The sequence below is a fragment of the Eschrichtius robustus genome, chromosome 20, assembly GCF_028021215.1.
Source record: "Eschrichtius robustus isolate mEscRob2 chromosome 20, mEscRob2.pri, whole genome shotgun sequence".
NCBI lineage: Eukaryota > Metazoa > Chordata > Mammalia > Artiodactyla > Eschrichtiidae > Eschrichtius > Eschrichtius robustus.
Window position 1 is genome coordinate 36,369,325 of NC_090843.1, and position 23,490 is coordinate 36,392,814.

Below are 23,490 nucleotides of genomic sequence, written 5' to 3' on the forward strand. Positions count from 1 at the left end.
ACTACCGTTGAAATTTCAGTTATTCCTATCCTCCTTACCCTGACCTACTTTTTCTTATTTTTATATCACTTATCACTGTCTAAGATCCCATCTAATTTATTTATTTATTGTGTTTACTGTTTATTTTTATTACCTGGCTATCCCTGTTAGAATATAAACTAGACAAGTGCAGGGACCTTTGTCTATTTTATTCACTGATGTAGCCCAAATGTCTATTGTGTCTGGCCCATAGTAGGCTTTGTATTTACTGCAAGAGGTGAAAATAACTACTTAGCAAACATAATAAAGAAGTGAGCTCCGAAAGAGAAGTGAGCAGAACAGAACTCATAAGACCCAAGGCTAAAGAAACATTGTACTGGCATCAAGAAAGGAGATAGCTATGGTGAAGTTATGGTTTTATTTAGAATTAAATGTGGTACTTCTGTAGAATGAAAGTGCAATATAGGGAATACATGCAAAAGCGCTTGAAACAATGAGTAATATTATATTTGAAAATGAATATGAAGATGGAACAGCAGATGCTCAGAGGGCCCAATGGTATACCAACCAAAGGAGAGAACACTAGATAGTTGTGCTTTGGCATACCTAGGGTTGTATATGTGTCTGTTGAATATAGAACACACAGTGTGGTTTGAAAAATCATGTAACTGGGGCAAGCTGTAATAAAATGTTCATGGCCCAACTAGGCAATTTAAGAGTGTGTAGGAGTTTAACCTGTCCTATTATGATATGTCTTTGGAGTGACATTAAGGAACCTGAACATTATCATGCAAAAAATTGAGAGTTAACTGTTTTAAGCAGTATATTCATGTGATAAAATCATACCCACTAGTGGCACTTCATCCATCCATCCATCCATCCATCCATACATACATACATACATACATCTATCCATCCATTCACTCATTAATCCATGTAAAATATATACTGAGGACCTGAATATTTTATGTAATACTATGTTAGACATTGTGGATGCAGAAATGAATATCACACAGACTACACTGACAGGGTTCACATTCACTTGTGGGATTACAAGTGTACATAAAAAGATTTAAATGAATATAGAATCATATAAGAATTTCTATGAAAATACAAAAGAAAGAAGGTTTTGATGTTGTGTTGGAGGGTAGTGATAATTGAGCTGAATATTAAAGGTTAAAATCTCACCTTAAGTGGAAAATGGAAAATTTATGTAGAAAAACTAGCCTGTGAAAATAAATTAAGGTGTGAGAGTGCATGGCGCAGTCTCAGAATAAGTAATCCATCACATCACAGGAAAAACATAGAAGGTGTTATGGGTTGAATTGTGTCTAGGAAAGAGGATATTGTAATTACATAGGTATAAGCCAATGAGGCACTTAAATAAGAAACAGCTGTTAGAATGAAAATATGGAGAATGTTTGTAAAGAGACTAAGGGATAAAATTTATAAGATTTAAATATTGATTAGCTATGGAGGTAAGGCAAGGAAAGCATCAGATATAACTTTGGTTTAGGGGACTGGGATCATGAATAAAGGATAAGGGGCACTGTATTCATAGAAAAGGAATAGCCATGGTCTGAGGTAGGGGAAGGAAATGAATTTTAGTCAGTGTTGTGATCAATGTACATATGGGAATTTTGCCAGCTTACAGCTGGGCTTGTGTGTATTCTTTGGTGAGTGTTGACCTAAATAAAGTTGGAGACTATTAAAACTTTATGTAATAAAATTTGTGTGTTACATAATAAAATTTGTGTGCTATTTTATTTGTGTACTATGAAGTATCAAAGAAAGAGGACATAGACCAATGTTGGGAGGGATGGAGGCAGGGATATGGAGGGGGTTAGTTCTGAGATTCTTGAAGTAGTTCAGGCATGAGGTCATGAGCTTCAGATAACTAAAAAAAAAAAAAAAAAAAAAAAAAAAAAGCAATGATGAATCCTTGCCATGAAACAAGTTTTCTTTGTTTTGTTTTGTTTTGTTTGTTTGTTTGTTTTTGTGGAAAATACTAGGTATGCTAAAAGCAGGACAGAAAAAAGGAGAGTTTAATAGTTAGAGATTATCTCTGAAAGAACTTCTAAATGATTTTTTTTAAGTAAGAAATATTCTGAATACAGAAGATTAGAAGGAAATGCCCAAGCAGTTATTTTTCACAAGTAGTCTTATACAAATAAATTGGCAAATATGTTTATAACTTAAAATAAGCACTGGACATGAAAGATACAAAATATAACCAACTTGATGATATTAAAATAGAACAGATGCAAAATATCAGATAATAATATAGAAAATGGAACAAGGGGATCATAATTAAAGTGAAGATCTCTTTTTTCATTCATTATGAAAGCAAGAGGAGATGGTTCAAAAAAGGAAAACTGAGAAATCAAGAAAATGTATAATTATGAAAAATCATAATGTTAGATGATAGCAGAAACAAAATATATCAGTCATCACTATATACATGAATATGTATATATTACACATTGAAAGATAGTCTCAAATGGCATATAGAACAATCAGCTCTAACATATTTAGAAATATAATGACTCAAAAAGTTTGACAATAAAATGTACAATGGGAAAATACTAACCAAGGAAAGCTGTTAGGCAATACTAATAGAATCTTAAATGCATTATTATTAATGATGAAGTATCCTTATTAAGGACAAAATGATACTATGAACTACTCACCATAAGGACATAGCAGCTCAGATCTAGTCTTTTTCTAACAGTTGAAATTCAAAATGAAAAGCAAAAGGCAAAAAAATTAGATTTATTTAGTTTGATGATATTTTGTGTAGGTTATTTGCATCTCATATGTCTCATATGTAAGTGAAATTTGTCAATAATATTATTTTATTTTTCATATCCACTTTTTATGTCAGATTACACTAGCTATAAAATAAGTGAATAAAGTGTCTTGTAGTATAAAATGTCTTATATAAAAGTGTCTGTATAAAGTAGCTTGTATAAAGTATTATTTCTTCTATTCCTATCCTTCAAGAAAATTGCATGAGATGAGGATTATCAGATTCTTGAAGTTTTCATAAAACTTTTCTGTGAAATAGTCTGTGCTTGATGCTTATATGTGTGGAGAGGGAAGTGGTGGTAAATATTAATATATCTACTTTTTAAAAATGATTATAGGCCTATTCTGGTTTCCTTTTTCTTCTTGAGTCAGTTTTGACACATTAATTATCTCTCCAAGGTATTATTTATTTAATTGGGTTAGTTTTTTAATTCTGATAAAACTTCAATGTGTGCTTGAATGGAATGGAATCTCTAAGATAGATGATAGATAGATAGATAGATAGATGATAGATAGATAGATAGATAGATACATGGAGATATAGAGATGTATTCTCTAATTGTTGTGCATAAGATTATATATGTTTACAAAATTAAACTATTATTTGTTATTAAAATTTATGTTAATTTCTGAGAGAAAGATGTTAACATTTGTCTCTGACTACAGATTCATCTAGTGTAATCTGACAGAAAAAGTAGATATGAAAAATAAAAGAAAATAATGTTATTGACAAATTTCACTTAGACATGAGATGCAAATACCCTACACAAAATTTTATCTGACTAAATCACAATAATGTAAAAGTTATTCTAGGAATACAAGAATGTGTTATTTCTGTGATAATTCCTAGGATCCTGACCTTACTCTACCAATATGAAAGAAATATAAATAGACATGTTAGTAGTAGATCTAATTTTTTATTTGATCTTATCAACTGCTTCTTGTGGAGTTACAATTTAGAAGAGTTTAGCAGTAAGGATTGGTTTTAATGATTACAATTGACTATGCAATAGCTTTTGTGGGCATTTATATACATATATTTTCTAATTTATCCTCAAAACAATCACTATAGCAAATAAGACAAAGACATTGAGGATTGGGAAAATTAATTGAAAAGGAGAAGAATGTTTTTTATGTGTTATTCCGTGTCAATTATCTAGCAGAAAGACCTTGACATGCTAGATTCAGCTTACAGATTTACATTTTCTCTTTAACATACTCACCCATTCACATCTTGGGTGGTTTCAGATTATGCAGCGTCACTGCCTGTTACAGTTTCATGAATACACATTAAGACATATTTACTAAAGTGCAGTTCTAGAGGCAGAGTTTCAATAATAAGGACATTATACTTTCAAAGTCATGAATATGCTAATTTTTCTATAAAAGCAAGCAAATAAACCTAATTTTATGTTTAAAAGTAAATGTACAAAACAAATCTGTTGAAACGCTTAAATGCAACTGGATAACTAGAGGAATATTTTGCATAGTAAGGATACCTCCTGAGACCGAGGTTCATATTATAAATTCATACTATAAATTTTAGGTACCATACTGTATTAAGTGACGGCAAGGAGAAGATCAGGTTATGAGTTTTAAGCAGATGTACATTAATCTCTGCTCTGCATACTTCAATGTTACATTTCTGAATAATAAGTCACCTGATATTGTGTCACCAAAAAACTCCCTATGCTAAATTTTTACTTTAAACTTTCTCTGAATGAGAAGGGAAACTTAGGCAGTATAACAACTCAAAAGTTATTATACATGAAATAGCATGTTTAAGAGATGAAATATTCGAAGATACATTTGAAGATATATATATGAAGTCATGGATACACTCACATTGTGGCATACTACACATATAGTGATGTAAAAAGTTATTTCGTGACTGCATATTCTCAGCTTACAATGCATGTTTCTGATGCTGGATCTGTATAATAAGGATGTTCTTAGCACACTTGTCACAGTGCTTATTAAGTTATCAATCACACAATATGCAACTAAGTGTCCTCTTTGAATGTTGGGATATATTCAACACTAGGAATTATCAGGACTCATTTTCTGCACTCTAGTCGTAGGCAATCACTTACTTTCCCTCTCTTCTTTCTTCTTTTCTTTTTAATTTCCTCCTGTATTAGAAACTGTTAGTGCTCAACATGATCCGTGTGTTGTTGTTGTTGCTTTTTCTTTACATTCCCTACAGGTTCTTGCTCTAAGATTGGGTCTATGTCTAATTCTTGTAATGAAATAATGAGTACAAGTGATAGAGTGATAGATCTCACTCAAATTAGGGGTATCTGGTATGCTTTCCCCAGCTTTCTTCCTCCATCTGCTGACTGAATTTTCCTAAAGTCAGAAGATGGTGGAAATTCAAGATGAATGCAATCTTGTCTTTGATTCATCAATAGGAAGTGAGATCACCCAGAAAAGCTCCACAGCCTGCCTTGTTCTACAGCGTGAGTGATAAATAAACATCTGTTGTGTTAAGACAATGAGATTTTGTTGGTGTTTACTATAGAAAATTACCCATTTACTAATCACCCTTTCTCTCTTCCTTCCTTTCACCTTTTAACTAATATTTATCAATCACCCGGTATAATGTATTAGGTGATGAATCAGAGATACAGAGATGAGAGACTCAAGTCTTATTTTCAGACAGCTCACAAGATAATATAGAGTAAATGTGAAGAAGCCAATTATTACAATATATTTTTTTGAATGCTATTATGGGGTTATCCCTAACGACCTGGCACACAAAGGATCTAGGGGAGGTATCCTAAGAAAAATGATGCTTGATCAAAATGTTAAAGGTGGGGGAAAATTTATCCAAAAGGAAGAAGAAGAAAGGCATCTCAATCCCCGGAGGGAACAAATGTTCCTTGCATTTCCATCCAAGGTACCTCAGGTTTTCTTTTCTTCTGAATATTTGCTCAAGACAATAACCTAGTTGACCCACCATTGCCTTTAACTCTCCACATCTAATGAATCATCCAGTCCTGTTGTTTCTACCTTCTTAATGCCTGTTGGGTCTGGCTACTTCTTTCCATTCCATCTATTATCTTAAAAACATTGTAATTGGTCTTTTAAAGTTTTATTTTACCACTCTCTAACAGTCTTCCATATAATAGTCAGAGTTGTCTTACTAAAATTCAAATATGATCACATCTCTTCCATATTTAAAACTTTTCAATGATTTCACATTGCCCTCAGGAAAAAGTCCAAACATTTTAGCATTATACTTATAAGTATGCTTTATGCTATGACCTCAGCTCACCTCACTGATAACATCTTACCATGTACCACCTCACAATGTACAGTCTTGCCAAACTGATTCTCTGTGCTTAACCCAACAATAGCATTTAATTCACCATAATATTCTACAACTTCTGTACATACCTGATGGCAAATAAAATGCAAGCTCACACAGCTTTAGAGCAGATGATGTGCAGAAAGGTTCTGGACAAGGAAAATGAATGCTATCGAGTGCTATGCCATGAAAGACCTTTTTAAAGCCATATTAGAGAGACTAGATGTCCATAGACTTCAGAATAATCCTTGGAATTTGTTTCTGTGTCAGCCTCAATCCCATACAAGTTACTGATTGCTAAAGACAACTCTGTCAAAAAGCATTCTTCTTGGTGCTCTTGACTCAGATATCTTCATGTCATGTCTTTAGAGTCTGGGTTATTGCTGTTGCTGTTTTAAGAGGCTGAAAGAAAAGGAAATCTGTGCTTACTTTTGCACAACACCCTCCTATCTTCTTATCTCCCTAAGAGAGGATGAGCTTCTAACAAATTAGTTGAGATCTAAGATATTGACTGTATCTTGTGGGCAAGAAGGCTAAATTGCTGTGGGTTCAAAGGAATCCTGCTCTCTTGGACAATCTCTCTTGGTTTTTCATCTCATCCTTGGTCATCCTGAGTGAGTCTGTTGACCAGAGCAACAGAAAACCTTGTTGACTTGAGCTCCTTCCACCTTGATTTACTTTCTCTGTGTTGTTAATCAGAGGATTAAGATTTCATGTGGGTGAGGGAATGGAGGATGATAAACATGGGGTTTTTTGTTTTTGTTTTTGAAATGCTGTCTTAACCTAGTTTTGAGACTAGGCCAGAGTGTGGTCAGTTCCCTTTCTTGGGCAGCTGATTATATTCACTCCACAACTACCTCCCTTATGGGATCCTTACACTCCAGGGCTTCTAGACACCCATCCTAATCACTATAGTGCCAGGTACCAGACGGCGAGGGGAAGCCCTTATGTCCTGGAGCCTGCAAAATTATTCAAATTAGCCAATCCATGAAAGAGTCCATGAAACCTAGCTAACCTCATCCAGGTTGCCATACAAAAGCTGTGGGAACAGCTTCAGTTTGCTGTTTTCCTGTTCCCTGCCACATCCCCTTGTGTGGCCCAGCCTAGCAGCTTTGTCTTGTTCAGAACTATAAGTAACAAAGAGTTCTGACTTTCATGTATCAGAGTGTCATTGTATTGTGTCTTGCCATGAAGAAAAAGAAAGAAAAAAACTTTAAAAATCTTACAAAACAGGTGAGAGGAGGGGAATAGAATGTGCTCATTAATCCAAGGTTAATGTTTTAAACCAATTTTTATAAAAGCTGTACATAAGATGTTACTGAGGGCTGCTTAGGTTTGCCATGAACCTATATTTTTGTCCATATGACTTCCCTTCCTTTTATATACTTTCTTTAGTAATTCTACCAACATAAAAACAAAGTCACTCTAAAAGGCAGGGAAGGATTTCAGTTTTCTGCATTCTTGATAATAATTCATCACATTATCAACAAAGCTTCATCCTATGTCCTGCAATATTAGTGTAGGTCTCGTAGGGTGAACAAGTGCATGCACAAGCACAAATATTTGGGGACAAAGCAGGAGGAGAGAAGATTAAGATCCTTATACAGATCTGGTATTTAGCTTTAGCTAATATGGAACTGTTAGGCTTTTTAAAAAAGATATCTTTTTGCTCAGTTGAATTTAAAGGATTTTCCAGGGAAAGTAAGACTCTGTTTCAACAGAAAAATAGGTGGTTAAATGGAAGTAGACTACCACTGGGGTACAGAGGTTAAGCAGAGCTCAGGGAATTTAAGGCAATATTTTATAGATACCTACATAAAACATCATATTACTTATTTTGGGACTATAAGAGAATTCCAAAAATATTTCTTTAGGTTAAGACAGTTACCATATGATTTCATTCATATGTGAAATAAACACACACACACACACACAAACAAAAACAATGATCAAACCAAACCACACAGAAATAAACATGTAGATACCGAGAACAGAGTACTGGTTACTGGATGAGAAAGGGCGGTGTAGAGGGTGAAATGGGTAAAGTGGTCAACTGTATGGTGACGGATGGAAACTAAATGTTTGGTGGTAAGCATGTTGTAGTGTATACAGAAATAGAAATATAATGTACACATGAAACGTATATAATGTTATAAACCAATGTTACCTCAATAAAAATAAATTAAAAAAAAAAGGAAAGCACTGCTTTTCTGCAACATTTGAGTGTCAACTCAAATAATCACAGGATTAAAAATGTCTCCCAATACAGTGTAGTTATCTAAATTATAGTTAATGAAAAAACAATCTAATTAATTTTTATAATGTCCTAGACACTAAATCACAGTATACTGTGCATAAATAGATGACTGAGAGGAACAGTCTTCACCTGTGTATACCATCAAAAAAGGCTTCAGAGAAGCACTAAGTTATTAACTGAGGCAATAAATGCTTTAATTTTAATTATGGCTTAAAAATGTCATTCATCATGGTCCTGGAAAGGAATTGAACTATACAGATTTGGAATTGACATACAGATGCTATAAAGATCAGAAGCTGAAATGACAAATTATAGAGGGTTCTGAGGAATCAAGTTTTATCCTGATAGGTAAATTCATCTAATATAGTATTAATATGTAGAGTTTTCCATGTGGAAAAAAAAAAAAACTGGAGAGAAGAAATTAAGGAAAAGTGTTTTCAGTGTAAGCCATTGTTTTTGCTCCTCAAACTAACACAACATTGTTAATCAACTATACTCCAATACAAAATAAAAACTTAAAAAAGTATATTGAGCTTTATTTTAATACTGTATCTCATTTGAAAGTTATGACAATCCTATAGAAAAGAAAGTAATTTCTTTTGCTATTTTCAAGAGTAAAATTATATTCAGGGAAGTTAAGGCTTTGCCAAAGTTACCTTAAAACATGTGACAGAATTAGAAATGAATTCTCCAAATACAGTGTACTTTCCATGACATCATGCTACCATCAAAGATAGAAGGGAATTTCACACCAATGTTCCTTAGAAAAGAAACTGCAAGTTGCCAGAGGACTGAGGAAGTCTGAAAATTTTATTCTGTAATGAGTTCTTATTCTATCCTGGGGTGTTTAGCATCTGAATCATGAATAATTAGATTGTGTTTTATGGCTGTAATTTTTGTTATCTTTGTCTTTATAAAAATTCTCCATTCAAACATCAGTCTCTATGATAAGAGACATCAAAGGGAAGAATTTTTGCCTACACTTATGTCAGAATTTTAAGAAGCATATATAGTGCTAGGGGTTGGAAGTACCGGAGAAAGTTACAAAGGGTGGTGGCATTCAGAAATAAAGTTAGAGATACATGATGCAATCTTTCCTTCATCTGGAAGTTTCCTTCTGGAATCCTCCTCCCCAAAGCTTAAAAGGATGACCCTATTTTAAAGATAAAGCCTTCTCCACATAGGCTTATTGTGGACTTTTCCAATTCTAACCTTCTATTTTGTCTGCACTTCTCTACTCCCATTCAGAACTTCCTTATTAAAAAAGGAAGTCCCTGTAAAATTATGGCTGTTTTCCTAATCTCATCAAATCATAGTGGGTAAAAGAGGATATATTGGACATAAGGAAGGGATAAAATTTAGTATCTAAAATTTAATGATTTGGAAATTTAAACAAACAGTTCTATAGCATTGAAATTAAATTATACTTCTAATATGACTTTTATTGCCATAAAAAGTACTTTAGTAGTCATATTTAAGCATTTTGAGTGAAAATAGGAGTGATGTCAATGAATTAAATATAAGCTTTTGCTTAAATGTATTCTTCAAAATGATACTTAGTATTGTTTTTATAAAGCACTACATTCAAATAACTAAAATTGAGCATGAAATGTGTCTTCAATGTGCTTTTGAGCTAATAACATGAGCCCATAAATTACTAATAAATAGTGAGGAGAAACTACAGAAAACTCATGTATGTAATGATAGCACTAGATGATATACAAGGATCATCAGTTTAATATTTTTTTCACGATTTCCCTACCTATTAACCATCACTTTGATATCGCTACAAGTAGTGCTAAACGTAATTATTATTTAAATTAGTGAATTACAAAGACACAATGGGCAAGCTCCATAGATGTCTCAATGGTTTTATGCAATAGGTCACAATAGAGTGTTGTAATAGGTATGGCTATTGGTATTTTGCTTTGTTTGGATGCAGCTTTATTAATTATACTACCACAGGACTAATAGTAATAGCAATATATTGGTTTATAGGAGTAACAAAAACTTTCACAGAATGATACACAAAAATTTTAAAATTTGTATGTAGAAAGCAGAAAAAATTACACAGGAAAGAGCTAGACATAACTGTTTGTGATCATGAGTTCAAAATACCATTCTAGGGACTTCCTTGGTGGCACAGTGGTTAAGAATCTGCCTGCCAATGCAGGGGACACCAGTTTGATCCTTGGTCTGGGAAGATCCCACGTGCCACAGAGCAAATAAGCCTGTGTGCCACAACTACTGAGCCTGTGCGCCACAACTACTGAAGCTCACGCACATAGAGCCCATGCTCTGTAACAAGAGAAGTCACCTCAATAAGAAGACCATGCACTGCAATGAAGAGTAGCCACTGCTTGCTACAACTAGAAAAAGCCCGTGCACAATGACAAAGACCCAATGCAGCCATAAATAAATAAATAAATAAATAAATAAATAAATAAATAAACAAACAAACAAATAAATAAATAGCATTGAGTGCTAGTCCAAAACACTTACAAGAAAAAATACCATTCTAGCATCATTTGATATTCATTTTTATTAGAAAGTAATTTCATAAAATTTCATTAAAATTCAATTTTAGGTTTTAGTTTGTTTTCTATATATATATATATATATTTGTTTTCATATATATATATATATGGAATACTACTCAGCCATAAAAATGGATGAAATTTTATCATTTGCAGCAACATGGATGAACTTAGAGGGCATTATACTAAGTGAAATAAGTCACACAGAGAAAGATAAATATTGTATGATATCAGTTTTATGAGGAATCTAAAAAATACAACAAACTAGTGAATATAACATAAGAGAAGGAGACTCACAGATATAGTGAACAAGCTAGTTGTTACTAGTGGGGAGGGGGTGGGGCATATAGGGGCAAAAGAGTGGGAGGTCCAAACTATTGGGTGTAACATAGGCTCAAGGATGTATTGTACAACACAGGGAATATAGCCAATGTTTTGTAATAATTGTAAATGGCAAGTAACCTTTACAAATTATATGAAATTAAAACAAATTTTTAATGTCATGCTATATATTAATGCATTTCTTTCATGTTTTATAGTCAAGGACTGTATATCTAATTGTTATTTTATGGGACTTAATGCAGCTATATGTACGGATGTGTATGCAACTGTTTGTTACTACTATTAATGCCGATCCCCACATTACTGCATGACTGAAACAATAAAGGAAAAGAAAAATAACTAGTTTTGATTGAAAGAACATAGACTTTGAGAAACATTTTTTTGTCTATACAAATTTGGTATAAATGGCTTCCATTTACTTAGATAAAATGATGTCAATCTGTTGTTTTAATTCTGATGCTTTTTATCATAAAATGCAACATATTTTGCTTTCCTGAATGGACATGTTTTCGATTAGGCAAGTAGCATATATAAAGAACCCCATCTAGAGACACAGACCCAAAAATATCAATAGAATTTTTTTAAATGTTTGTCCATATATCACTAATATTTTAAAATTCTGCATCTTTAAATGTCTATAGTAATCTTGTACTCTTTTACTCAACTAGGTATCCACAGGTATATCCCTAGGAAGCATATTTTTATAATCTCCTTCCCAAATATGAATGGATTAGCAAATGTTTCAACACATTTCTTCACTTATTGCCCAGCACTTTTGTCTAAATAATCCTTATTCATTTCTAAGTCTCCACCCAAACATTACCTTCACCATTCTTTAGTGAACCTGCCAATCTAGATTCTGTGCCTCTGTTCTTAGCATCTCGTGCATGCCTCTACCTCAACTGAAGTTATTTATTGGCTTGCATGTTGCTCTCACCAGGTTGTGATCCTTTTAAACTCTTTTCTTACTTATTCACACCGAGATATCAGCTGGTATCTGACACAATCAGTGTTCAATAAGTGCCTGTTCAATGAATGGAATGGATGATTTAATGAAAGAAGGTATGGTGCTCATGTCGCTCAGACCCTAAGTAGGTGACCATATGTCTCTCTGCCCAGTTCATTATAATAACAATAGTTAACATCAACAAAACACTTACGATGTTCTAACATTGTGCCCAGTAATTTATGAGTGTCATTTTATTCATTCCTATGGACTGAGTAATACTATCAGTGCCACTTCGGAGACAAATGAAATTAAGTTCAGTGATGTTAAATAAGTTGTCTAAGACTGAACTACTTGTTTGAAACCTAAGTTAACTTGGCTCTAAAATGTATTTTTCTACCATAATATGTTGCCTTCTTTCTTTTACTGAAGCTCCACAAATCTTATGTATATAATTTGGACATTCACATATTTATAAAACATGGAAGACACAATAGTTTTCTTCTGTTTTGATCTATATAATGATTTTTTAAGATAGAATCTCACTCTCATTAAGAGAACAAACAAACAAAATCAAAGTGAAGCCTTCAATCACATATTTATTCTGGAGCTGAGCTTTTCATTTTTAGCAAAATAGCTATCTAATTGGTAAAATTAGGTATTTTGTTAATTAAGTACAATGGGTAGTGATTGACCTAAATTTCATTTGGTGATTTCTAGTTTACCAACAAAAAATAGAATCACTGTACTCACAACTCACATTACACACTAAACACAATTTTTATGTGGTGATTCCAAAAGTTATTCAGAACATTGTAATACTTCAGGATATTCATAATGACAATAATTTTCATTGTAATGTCATAGAAGTGACAGGTAAAATTTTTTTTGGTTGTTGAAATTTCAGTAACCTGATCTTACTAACTTAATCTTTTAAAAAACACCCCAATCCTCGAGTTCTCTTAATTATTTAAACACCACACACACACACATGCACACACGTCCACACAGCATACACATACAAACAATCTTTATCACATCTCACAAACATACAGTTATTTAGAGTGAAGGCAGCTTCTCTTTGACATTTTTCGATCTTATTGAGCAATACTCACAGAGGGAAATCCACAGCTATTTGTCTTCAGTGAAATCATTTGTAATCTATTTGGATAATTGAACTGTCAACTTGGCCCCAGCCAGGATTCCCTGGCCAATAGAACATTTGTTTGCTTTGTAGTATTCAGGGCTGTTATTTTAATATGCCTTATTGTGCAAATACCACTGCCTCAAAACTACTAATAAGGAGAAAAAAATGCTCAGTGCATGCTACACATGAGAATAAATTGCCAAAATAATGTCTATATAATTGGGATGACAAGTAATCTGTCACCAAATCTGACATATCAGTTTTACATCTCTCACCACAAATCTCCAGCCTGACTTTCTTGTGCTTCAGCTGTCTTTATTGAGCATAAATATTTTAAATTTAAATTTTTAATTTTTTACGGGTAGTATATTAATGTTTTATAACCTGTCTTGTTCCAGAATCCTACTAAAATATATTCATAGATGGATAGAAATACAATGCATTTATGCAATTCTAAGAATTATTTATGCTTTTTTTGTTGGTAGATATGTCCTTAAAAAACAAAAGAGCTAAATGTATTCCATACAAATGCATAATCCCTTTTGAAACTTCTTTTGCAAATGAATTCTGGGCTCAGTTTGACCATGGCTGAGACAGGCAAGCCAAGATGTCAAGAACTTTTGGGAGAACAAGTAGCTAATGTTACCTCAGACTGACCAACAGTATAGTCTCGGGTTCATTGTAGAAAGGTAACAGTACAGTTGCTAGTTAGATCAGCCTATAAACAACAAAAATTAAACTGAAATTTACTAGAAGGCTTATCTTCCACAGTTTGGGGAAAGAACTGCCCTTCATCCAGTTTCCATCCCTCTTGGACACTGGCTAAATAACATACTCTCAAGTTTTGTTGCTGCAAATTGCTAAAATTGCAAAGACAGGGCTTGATTTCAATAGGAAAATAAAGCAAAGAAAATTAATTACAGTCTGTTTCTGTTATTTAGAACAATTATCTTTTTTCTTTATGACTCTCTACAAGAGAATTAAAAGGGAACTTCCTGCTTCTTGATTATATATGTTGAATTGTTCAATGAATTCTTCAATGAATAGTTAATAAAACATAGTACTTGAAATATACTCAGCACACATAGGGTTTTGGGTCTATTTATTCAACATTTAGAGTTTATTAGAGAGCTGATATATATTCTGACCCCCAAACAGTATTCCTAAGGCCCCCTAGGAAACTATACATGTGATATTTTTAGATTATTAAGAAGCTAATGTTTGCACCCTCACCATCAAATCTGCCATAGTTTATGTCTTGTGTTTGATAACTTTTTAAAATTTAAACTGCTTTCAGATTTACACTGCTGTATATGATTTTTACATATTAGTAGGGGTGAAGAATCCAAAAGGAGTTTTGGAAAAGTGTAATTTAGAATTTTGAGGATTGAACTTCCCTCGTTTGGAGGTGCAAACACAAAACCTGATTTTGATTATTTTCCATGAGCAGCAATAACTGTTATGTCTTAATCCATTTGAGCTTCCCTAACAAATATACAATAAACTGTGTGGCTTATAAACAACAAACATTTATTTCTTACAATTCTAGAGGCTGAGAAGTCCAAGATCATGGTGCTGACAGTTTGGTGATTAACTTTTCACTGTAACCTTATATGGTGGAAGGGACAAGGGATCTCTCTGGGACTGCTTTTATAAGGGCACTAATCCCATTTATGAGGACTCTGCCCTTATAACCTAATTACCCCTGCAAATGCCTTACAACCTGATACCATCACATTGTGGGTTAGGATTTCAGCATAAAATTTTGGGGAGACACAAAAATTCAGACCAAACCAAACTACCAAACTAAAGATATAATCTGAGATAAGCTTAGGCCCTCCCTGAAACCTGGTCCTGGACTGCATCAGACACCAAATGCTCTGAGTAATCAGAGATTGAAGATCAGGAAGCATTTAGTCAAGTGGGAAAAAAACACTATCCAGAGTAAGAGCTCTGCGCTGGGCTGAGAACCTTGGCGTCTTGGCGTTTGGTTTGCTGTGACTCCGGCCACTGAACCTCTTTCATTAGCACAAAGCCAGGACCTGGGGAAATGCTGGGGAAGTCTTCTGGTCGCAGGAAGGTATAAGTCCAGTGTTTTGAAGCAAAGACTCTGGAAGAGTTGCAGAAGTCTTTCCTTCTTCATTTTCCAGCACCTCATAAATGGTGTTGGCCTCGCAGAAGAATATGAAAGAGATTCATTGTAACTGTGATTCAGTGAGGAGAGGCATCTGAAGGCTGGTTCTGGGGAAAATTTTCTGCTGTGTGGATGAAAGGCTCTTGGTGCTCCAGCCATGCCTCAGGGCTGTGCCTCTGAGGTGGGAGAGCCAACTTCAGGACACTGGTCCACAAGAGACCTCCCAGCTCCACATAATACCAAACGGCAAAAATGTCTCAGAGATCTCCATCTCAACATCAAGACCCAGCTTCACTCAACGACCAGCAAGCTACAGTGCTGGACACCCTATGCCAAACAACTAGCAAGACAGGAACACAGCCCCATCCATTAGCAGAGAGGCTGCCTAAAATCATAATAAGGCCACAGACACCCCAAAATACACCACCAGATGTGGACCTGCCCAACAGAAAGACAAGATCCAGCCTCATCCATCAGAACACAGGCACTAGTCCCCTCTACCAGGAAGCCTACACAACCCACTGAACCAACCTTACCACTGGGGACAGATACCAAAAACAATGGGAACTACGAACCTGCAGCCTGTGAAAAGGAGACCCCAAACACAGTAAGATAAGCAAAATGAGAAGACAGAAAAACACACAGCAGATGAAGGAGCAGGGTCAAAACACACCAGATCTAACAAATGAAGAGGAAATAGGTAGTCTACCTGAAAAAGAATTCAGAATAATGATAGTAAGGATGATCCAAAATCTTGGAAATAGAATAGACAAAATGCAAGAAACATTTAACAAGGACGTAGAAGAACTAAAGAGGAACCAAGCAACGAGGAAAAACACAATAAATGAAATTAAAAATACTCTAGACGGGATCAATAGCAGAATAACTGAGGCAGAAGAACGGATAAGTGACCTGGAAGATAAAATGGTAGAAATAACTACTGCAGAGCAGAATAAAGAAAAAAAAAAATGAAAAGAACTGAGGACAGTCTCAGAGACCTCTGGGACAACATTAAGTGCACCAACATTCGAATTATAGTGGTCCCAGAAGAAGAAGAGAAAAAGAAAGGGACTGAGAAAATATTTGAAGAGATTATAGTTGAAAACTTCCCTAATATGGGAAAGGAAATAGTTAATCAAGTCCTGGAAGCACAGAGAGTCCCATACAGGATAAATCCAAGGAGAAATATGCCAAGACACATATTAATCAAACTATCAAAAATTAAATATAAAGAAAACACATTAAAAGCATATGCACTAATGATGAAAAATCTGAAAGTGAAATTAAGAAAACACTCCCGTTTACCATTGCAACAAAAAGAATAAAGTATCTAGGAATAAACCTACCTAAGGAGACAAAAGACCTGTATGCAGAAAATTATAAGACACTGATGAAAGAAATTAAAGATGAAACAAATAGATGGAGAGATATACCATGTTCTTGGATTGGAAGAATCAACATTGTGAAAATGACTCTACTACCCAAAGCAATCTACAGATTCATTGCAATCCCTATCAAACTACCACTGGCATTTTTCACAGAACTAGAACAAAAAATTTCACAAAAAATTTCAAAATTTTGTATGGAAACACAAAAAACCCCGAATAGCCAAAGCAATCTTGAGAACGAAAAATGGAGCTGGAGGAATCAGGCTCCCTGACTTCAGACTATATTACAAAGCTACAGTAATCAAGACAGCTTGGTACTGGCACAAAAACAGAAACATAGATCAATGGAACAGGTTAGAAAGCCCAGAGATAAACCCATGCACATATGGTCACCTTATCTTTGATAAAGGAGGCAAGCATATACAGTGGAGAAAAGACATCCTCTTCAATAAGTGGTGCTGGGAAAACTGGACAGCTACATGTAAAAGTATGAAATTAGACGCTCCCTGACACCATACACAAAAATAAACTCAAAATGGATTAAAGACCTAAGTGTAAGGCCAGACACTATCAAACTCTTAGAGGAAAACATAGGCAGAACACTCTATGACATAAATCACAGCAAGATCCTTTTTGACCCAGCTCCTAGAGAAATGGAAATAAAAACACAAATAAACAAATGGAACCTAATGAAACTTAAAAGCTTTTGCACAGCAAATGAAACCATAAACAAGACCAAAAGACAACTCTCAGAATGGGAGAAAATATTTGCAAATGAAGCAACTGACAAAGGATTAATCTCCAAGATTTACAAGCAGCACATGCAGCTCAATAACAAAAAAACAAACAACCCAATCCAAAAATGGGCAGAAGACCTAAATAGAGATTTCTCCAAAGAAGATATACAGATTGCCAACAGACACATGAAAGAATGCTCAATGTCATTAATCATTAGAGAAATGCAAATCAAAACTACAATGAGATATCATCTCACACCGGTTAGAATGGCCATTATCAAAAAATCTAGAAACAATAAATGCTGGAGAGGGTGTGGAGAAAAGGGAACACTCTTGCAATGTTGGTGGGTATGTAAATTGATACAGCCACTATGGAGAACAGTATGGAGGTTCCTTAAAAAACTAAAAATAGAACTACCATAAGACCCAACAATCCCACTACTGGGCATATACCCTGAGAAAACCATAATTCAAAAAGAGTCATGTACCAAAATGTTCATTGCAGCTCTATTTACAATAGCCAGGACATGGAAGCAACCTAAGTGTCCATCATCGGATGTATGGATAAAGAAGATGTGGCACATATATACAATGGAATATTACTCAGCCATAAAAAGAAATGAAATGGAGGTATTTGTAGTGAGGTGGATGGAGTTAGAGTTTGTCATACAGAGTGAAGTAAGTCAGAAAGAGAAAAACAAATACAGTATGCTAACACATATATATGGAATCTAAGGGAAAATAAAGGTCATGAAGAACCTAGTGGCAAGACGGGAATAAAGACACAGACCTACTAGAGAATGGACTTGAGGATATGGGGAGGGGGAGGGGTAAGATGTGACAGGGTGAGAGAGAAAAAAAAAAAAACACTATCCATCGAAGGCCTATATAATTCTGAAAGGATCATCTGAAGTACTAATTCATTCATTTATACCTATTCATTCATTCTAACAAATATTTTTTCGAGTGTTTGAGGACCTATTATGTACTAGTTAGTGGAGATCAAGACAAGGGGTGTAGAAGCAGCAAACTGTCAAGTTTAGATTGAGAACTGAGGAAAGGCTTAATGGAACCCAAGTGAGAAGTAATTCTGGAGTATAGGAAATAAGTAGCCCAAGGATATGTGTGAAAAAAAAAAAAAAACAACACATGTTTTGATGGGCTTGGCTAGGGAGAATAGAGGGATAAATTTGATATGTAGATGTATATCAGTTCATGGAGAAATGGGTACTTAACCCCAAATAACTCCAGATCCAAATGAATGGTAAGCTTAATGCTAAAGAATTGTTCTAGAGATTTGTGTGCAAGGGAGGAATCAAGATGGCAGAGTAGGAGGACATGGAATTCCTCTCTCCTCACAGCTACATGAAGAACACATCTACAAATGGAACAGTTCTCATAAGGCACCTGCTGAACACTAGCAAAAGACTTTGGACACCTAAAAGGACAAGAAAAATCCCCTCTCAACTGGCTAGGATGAAAGAAGGAAAAAAAGAAAAGAGGGATCAAAAAAGGAACCAGCACCTGTGGTGGGAAGCTGAAGGTGAGGAGAGGTTCCTGCACTCAGAAAAACCCCCTCATGGTGGGGAAATGAGCTGGGACAGAAAGGGACCTTCAGGGGATAAAAGGGGAACACAGCAGACAGTCTGTGGAAGGTGGGACAAAGTAAGAACTGCGCACAGATCTGTACCACAGCCCTGTGCACCCCAGCCTGAGTTGTGTGTCTCCTGTTGCGGAGGGGGGCTGGGTGCTGGAAAATGGGGTTTGGAGTGTGGACCTAGGGAGGGGACAGCTGTTGGCTGTGAAAAGACAGCCTAAAGGGACAGAAGTAAGGAGCTCCACAAGCGGGAAAGTTTGCAGAAAAAGCCTGGAACACCATAGAAGCAAGGCATCATTGTTGAGTGGAACATAAGGGGCAGGGCTGCCATTGCAAACTCCTTCCCCACCCTCTGGCTTCTGCTTCCACTGGCACTGGGAGGGGCACCCATTTGAGCAGGCTCTCCCACCCCTCAAGCCAAAGTCTCCTCCACCTGCATAGGCTCTGGGTTCCTGAGCAATACCCATCCCAAAGCCTCCTCAGAAATCAGCCCTGGGCACCCCTGCCTGAGACAGGAATCCACCAGTGCTGGTGGGGGCTCAGTGCTAAAGTGTGGGGTTAGGAGAATGGACCCAGGGAGAGGACTGCTTTAGCTCCATGGATACAACAGAGAGAATGAGAGTGAGTGACTCCACAGCCGGGAATACCCCTAGAGGAAGTGTGGTCTGCCTAGGAAATAAGGTGCCATTGTTGAGTGAGTGGTGCACAAGGGGCAGGGCTGCCACAACTCCCACACACTAGCCCCTGCCTCTGCGGGTGCTGGGAGGGTCTCCCACCAGAGTGAGTTCACCCCAATCTGTTGCAACTGCCTGCTGGTCTCCATTGCCACAGGCACTTCATGCACACCTCAGTTGTGGCTGCCATACCCTCCCCAGCCTGAGTGAGTAAGTGAGCCCCAATCAGATGCTGATTTCACTCCCTCTTGCGTGGGTAGAGAAAAAATGACTGAGGGTGGCACACACGCAGAGGTGGGCCAAAACCAAAGCTGAGCCCCAGGAGCAGTGTAACTAAGGAACACAATGGACATCTCTCTGTGCAGCTGCACAGCCTATGGATTAAATTCCATGATCAGCTTGGTAAATCCTGCATCTGTGGAATATCTTAATAGACATCGAGTGTTCCCACATCTGAGACCAGTCTAGGTTTAGCAGCAGTGGACGTTGGGAACAAGTACATTCAGTAGTTGGGCCATGTCAGAGTCTGAGCTGCCCCAAAGTACCCACAGTGGGTCCAGATACCTACCTAGAGGTATAGAAGGGACTCCTGGGGAGGAAGGCTTGACTGTGGCTCACTATGGGCACAAGGACACTGACAAAGGAGGCCCCAGGAAAAGATTCTTATTAGTATTATTCTTTGTTTCATGTAGATAAGTTGTTGTTGCTTTTATTATTTTATTATTTTTTACATTACTTTTTGGTTGTTTTGTGTTTATTTCTTATTTTTGTTCTTTGTTCTTTTTTGGATCATTTTTATGTGTTTGTTTTCTGTTTTCTTTGATTTTTAAAATTTGCTTTCTACTTTTATTTTACATTTTTTATTTTTCTTAGTTTAGTCTTTATTGATTGCTTTCATTTTTGAGTTCTTTTGTTTGTTTCTTGTTCTCTTATTTTTTGTTTTCTTTGCTTTTTTTCTTTTGTCTGTTTCTGTTTGTTTGCTTTTGTTTTTTACCATTTGTCTTGGGTTTGGATTATCTGTTTGCTTTCTTCTTTCTTTTTTTGTTTGTTGTTGTTATTGCTGTTTGGTTGTTTTTGTTTTTGCTAATAGTCTTGGGTCTCATTTATTTCTTTTCTTTTCATTTTTTTCTTATTTTTTCTCTGGCCACACTGTGTAGCTTGCAGGATCTTTGTTCCCAGGCCAGGGGTTTGGGCCTGGGCCTCTGGGGTGGAGTGCCAAGTCCAGGACACTGGACTGCTGAGAATTCCCAAGCTCAGGGAATACTAATCAGTGGACACTCTCCCAGAGGTATCATCTCACACCAAGACCCAGCTCCACCCAACTGCCTGCAGGGCTCCAGTGCTGGAAGCCTTAGGCCAAACAACAAGCAACACAGGAACACAGCCCCACCCATTAGCAGACAGGCTGCTTAAGGTCATAATAAGCTCACAGATACAGCAAACCTGATGTGGCTCTGCTCATCAGAGGGAAAAGACTCATCTACACCCACCAGAGGGCAGACACCAGTCCCTCCCACCAGGAAGCCTAAACAAGCCCCTGGACCAATCTCACCCATCAGGGGGCAGACAACAGAAGCAAGAGGAACTACAACCCTACAGCCTGCAGAAAGAAGACCATAAACAGAGTAAGATAGGCAAAATAAGAAGAGAGAGAAACATGTTGCAGAAGAAGGAGAAAGGTAAAAACCCACATGACCAAATAAATGAAGAGGAAGTAGGCAGTCTACCTGAAAAAGAATTCAGAGTAATGATAGCAAAGATGATCCAATATTTCAGAAATAGAATGGAGGCATGGATCAAGAAGACACAAGATATGTTTAACAAGGACCTAAAAGTACTAAAGTAAAAACAGTGTCATGAACAACACAATAATTGAAATGAAAAAAACAATAGAAGGAATCAATAGCAGAATAACTGAGGCACAAAAACGAATAAGTGAGCTGGAAGATAGAAAGGTGGAAATAACTGTCACAGAGCAGAATAAAGACAAAAGAATGAAAGAAATGAGGACAGTCTCAGTGACTTCAGGGACAACATTAAACACATCAACATTCAAATTATAGGGGTCCCAGAAGAAGAAGAGAAAGAGAAAGGGTCTCAGAAAATACTTGAAGAGATTGTAGTGGAAAATTTCCCTAACATAGGAAAGGAAATAGTCACCCAAGTCCAGGAAGCACAGAGAGTCTAATCCAGGATAAACCCCAGAAGAAACATGCCAAGACACATATTAATCAAACTAACAAAAAATAATTCAAAGAAAAAATATTAAAAGCAACAAGGGAAAAACAAAAAATAACATACAAAGGAATCCCATAAGGTTATCAGCTGATTTTTCAGCAGAAACTCTGCAGGCCAGAAGGGATTGGAAGGATATACTTAAAGTGTGATGAAAGGGAACAATCTTAAACCAAGATTACTCTACCAGCAAGGATCTCATTCAGATTCAGTGGAGAAATCAAAAACTTTTCAGACAAGAAAAAGCTAAGAGAATTCAGCACCACCAAATCAGCTTTACAACAAATGCTAAAGAAATTTCTCTAGGCAGGAAACAAAAGAGAAGAAAAAGATCCACAAGAACAAACCCAAAACAATTAAGAAAATGGTAATAGCAACATACATATCAATAATAACCTTGAACAGAAATGGATTAAATGCCCGAACTAAAAGACACAGACTTACTGAATGGATACAAAGACAAGACCCATATATGTGTTGTCTACAAGACACCCTCTTCAGACCTAGGGAAACATACAGACTGAAAGTGAGGGGATGGAAAAAGATATTCCACACAAATGGATATCAAAAGAAAGCTGGAGTAGCAATTCTCATATCAGACAGAGTAGACTTTAAAATAAAGACTATTACAAGACACAAGGAAGGACACTACATAATGATCAAGGGATCAATCCAAGAAGAAGATATAACAATTATAAATTTTTATGCACCCAGCATAGGAGCACCTCAGTACGTAAGGCAAATGCTAACAACCATGAAAGGGGAAATCGACAGTAACACAAAAATAGTAGGGGACTTTAACACCCCACTTACACCAGTGGACAATTCATCCAAACAGAAAATAAATAAGGAAACACAAGCTTTAAATGACAAAACAGACCAATAGATTTAATTGATATTTATAGAACATTCTACCAAAAGTGGCAGAATGCACTTTCTTCTCAAGTGCACATGGAACATTTTCCAGGATAGATCACATCTTGGGACACAAATCAAGCCTTGGAAAATTTAAGAAAATTGAAATCATATCAAGCATCTTTTCTAACCACAACACTATGAGACTGGAAATCAATTACAAGAAAACAACTGTAAAAAACACAAATACATGGAGGCTAGACAGTGTGCTCCTAAATAACCAAGATATGACTGAAGAAATCAAAGAATAAATAAAAATTACCTAGAAAAAAATGACAACGAAAACACGATGACCCAAAACCTATGGGATGCAGCAAAAGCAGTTCTAAGAGGGAAGTTTACAGCAATTCAATCTCACCTCAAGAAACAAGAAAAATCTCAAATAAACAATCTAACCTGACACCTAAAGCAACTAGTGAAAGAAAAACAAAGAAAACCCAAAGTCAGTAGAAGGAAAGACTTCATAAAGATCAGAGCAGAAATA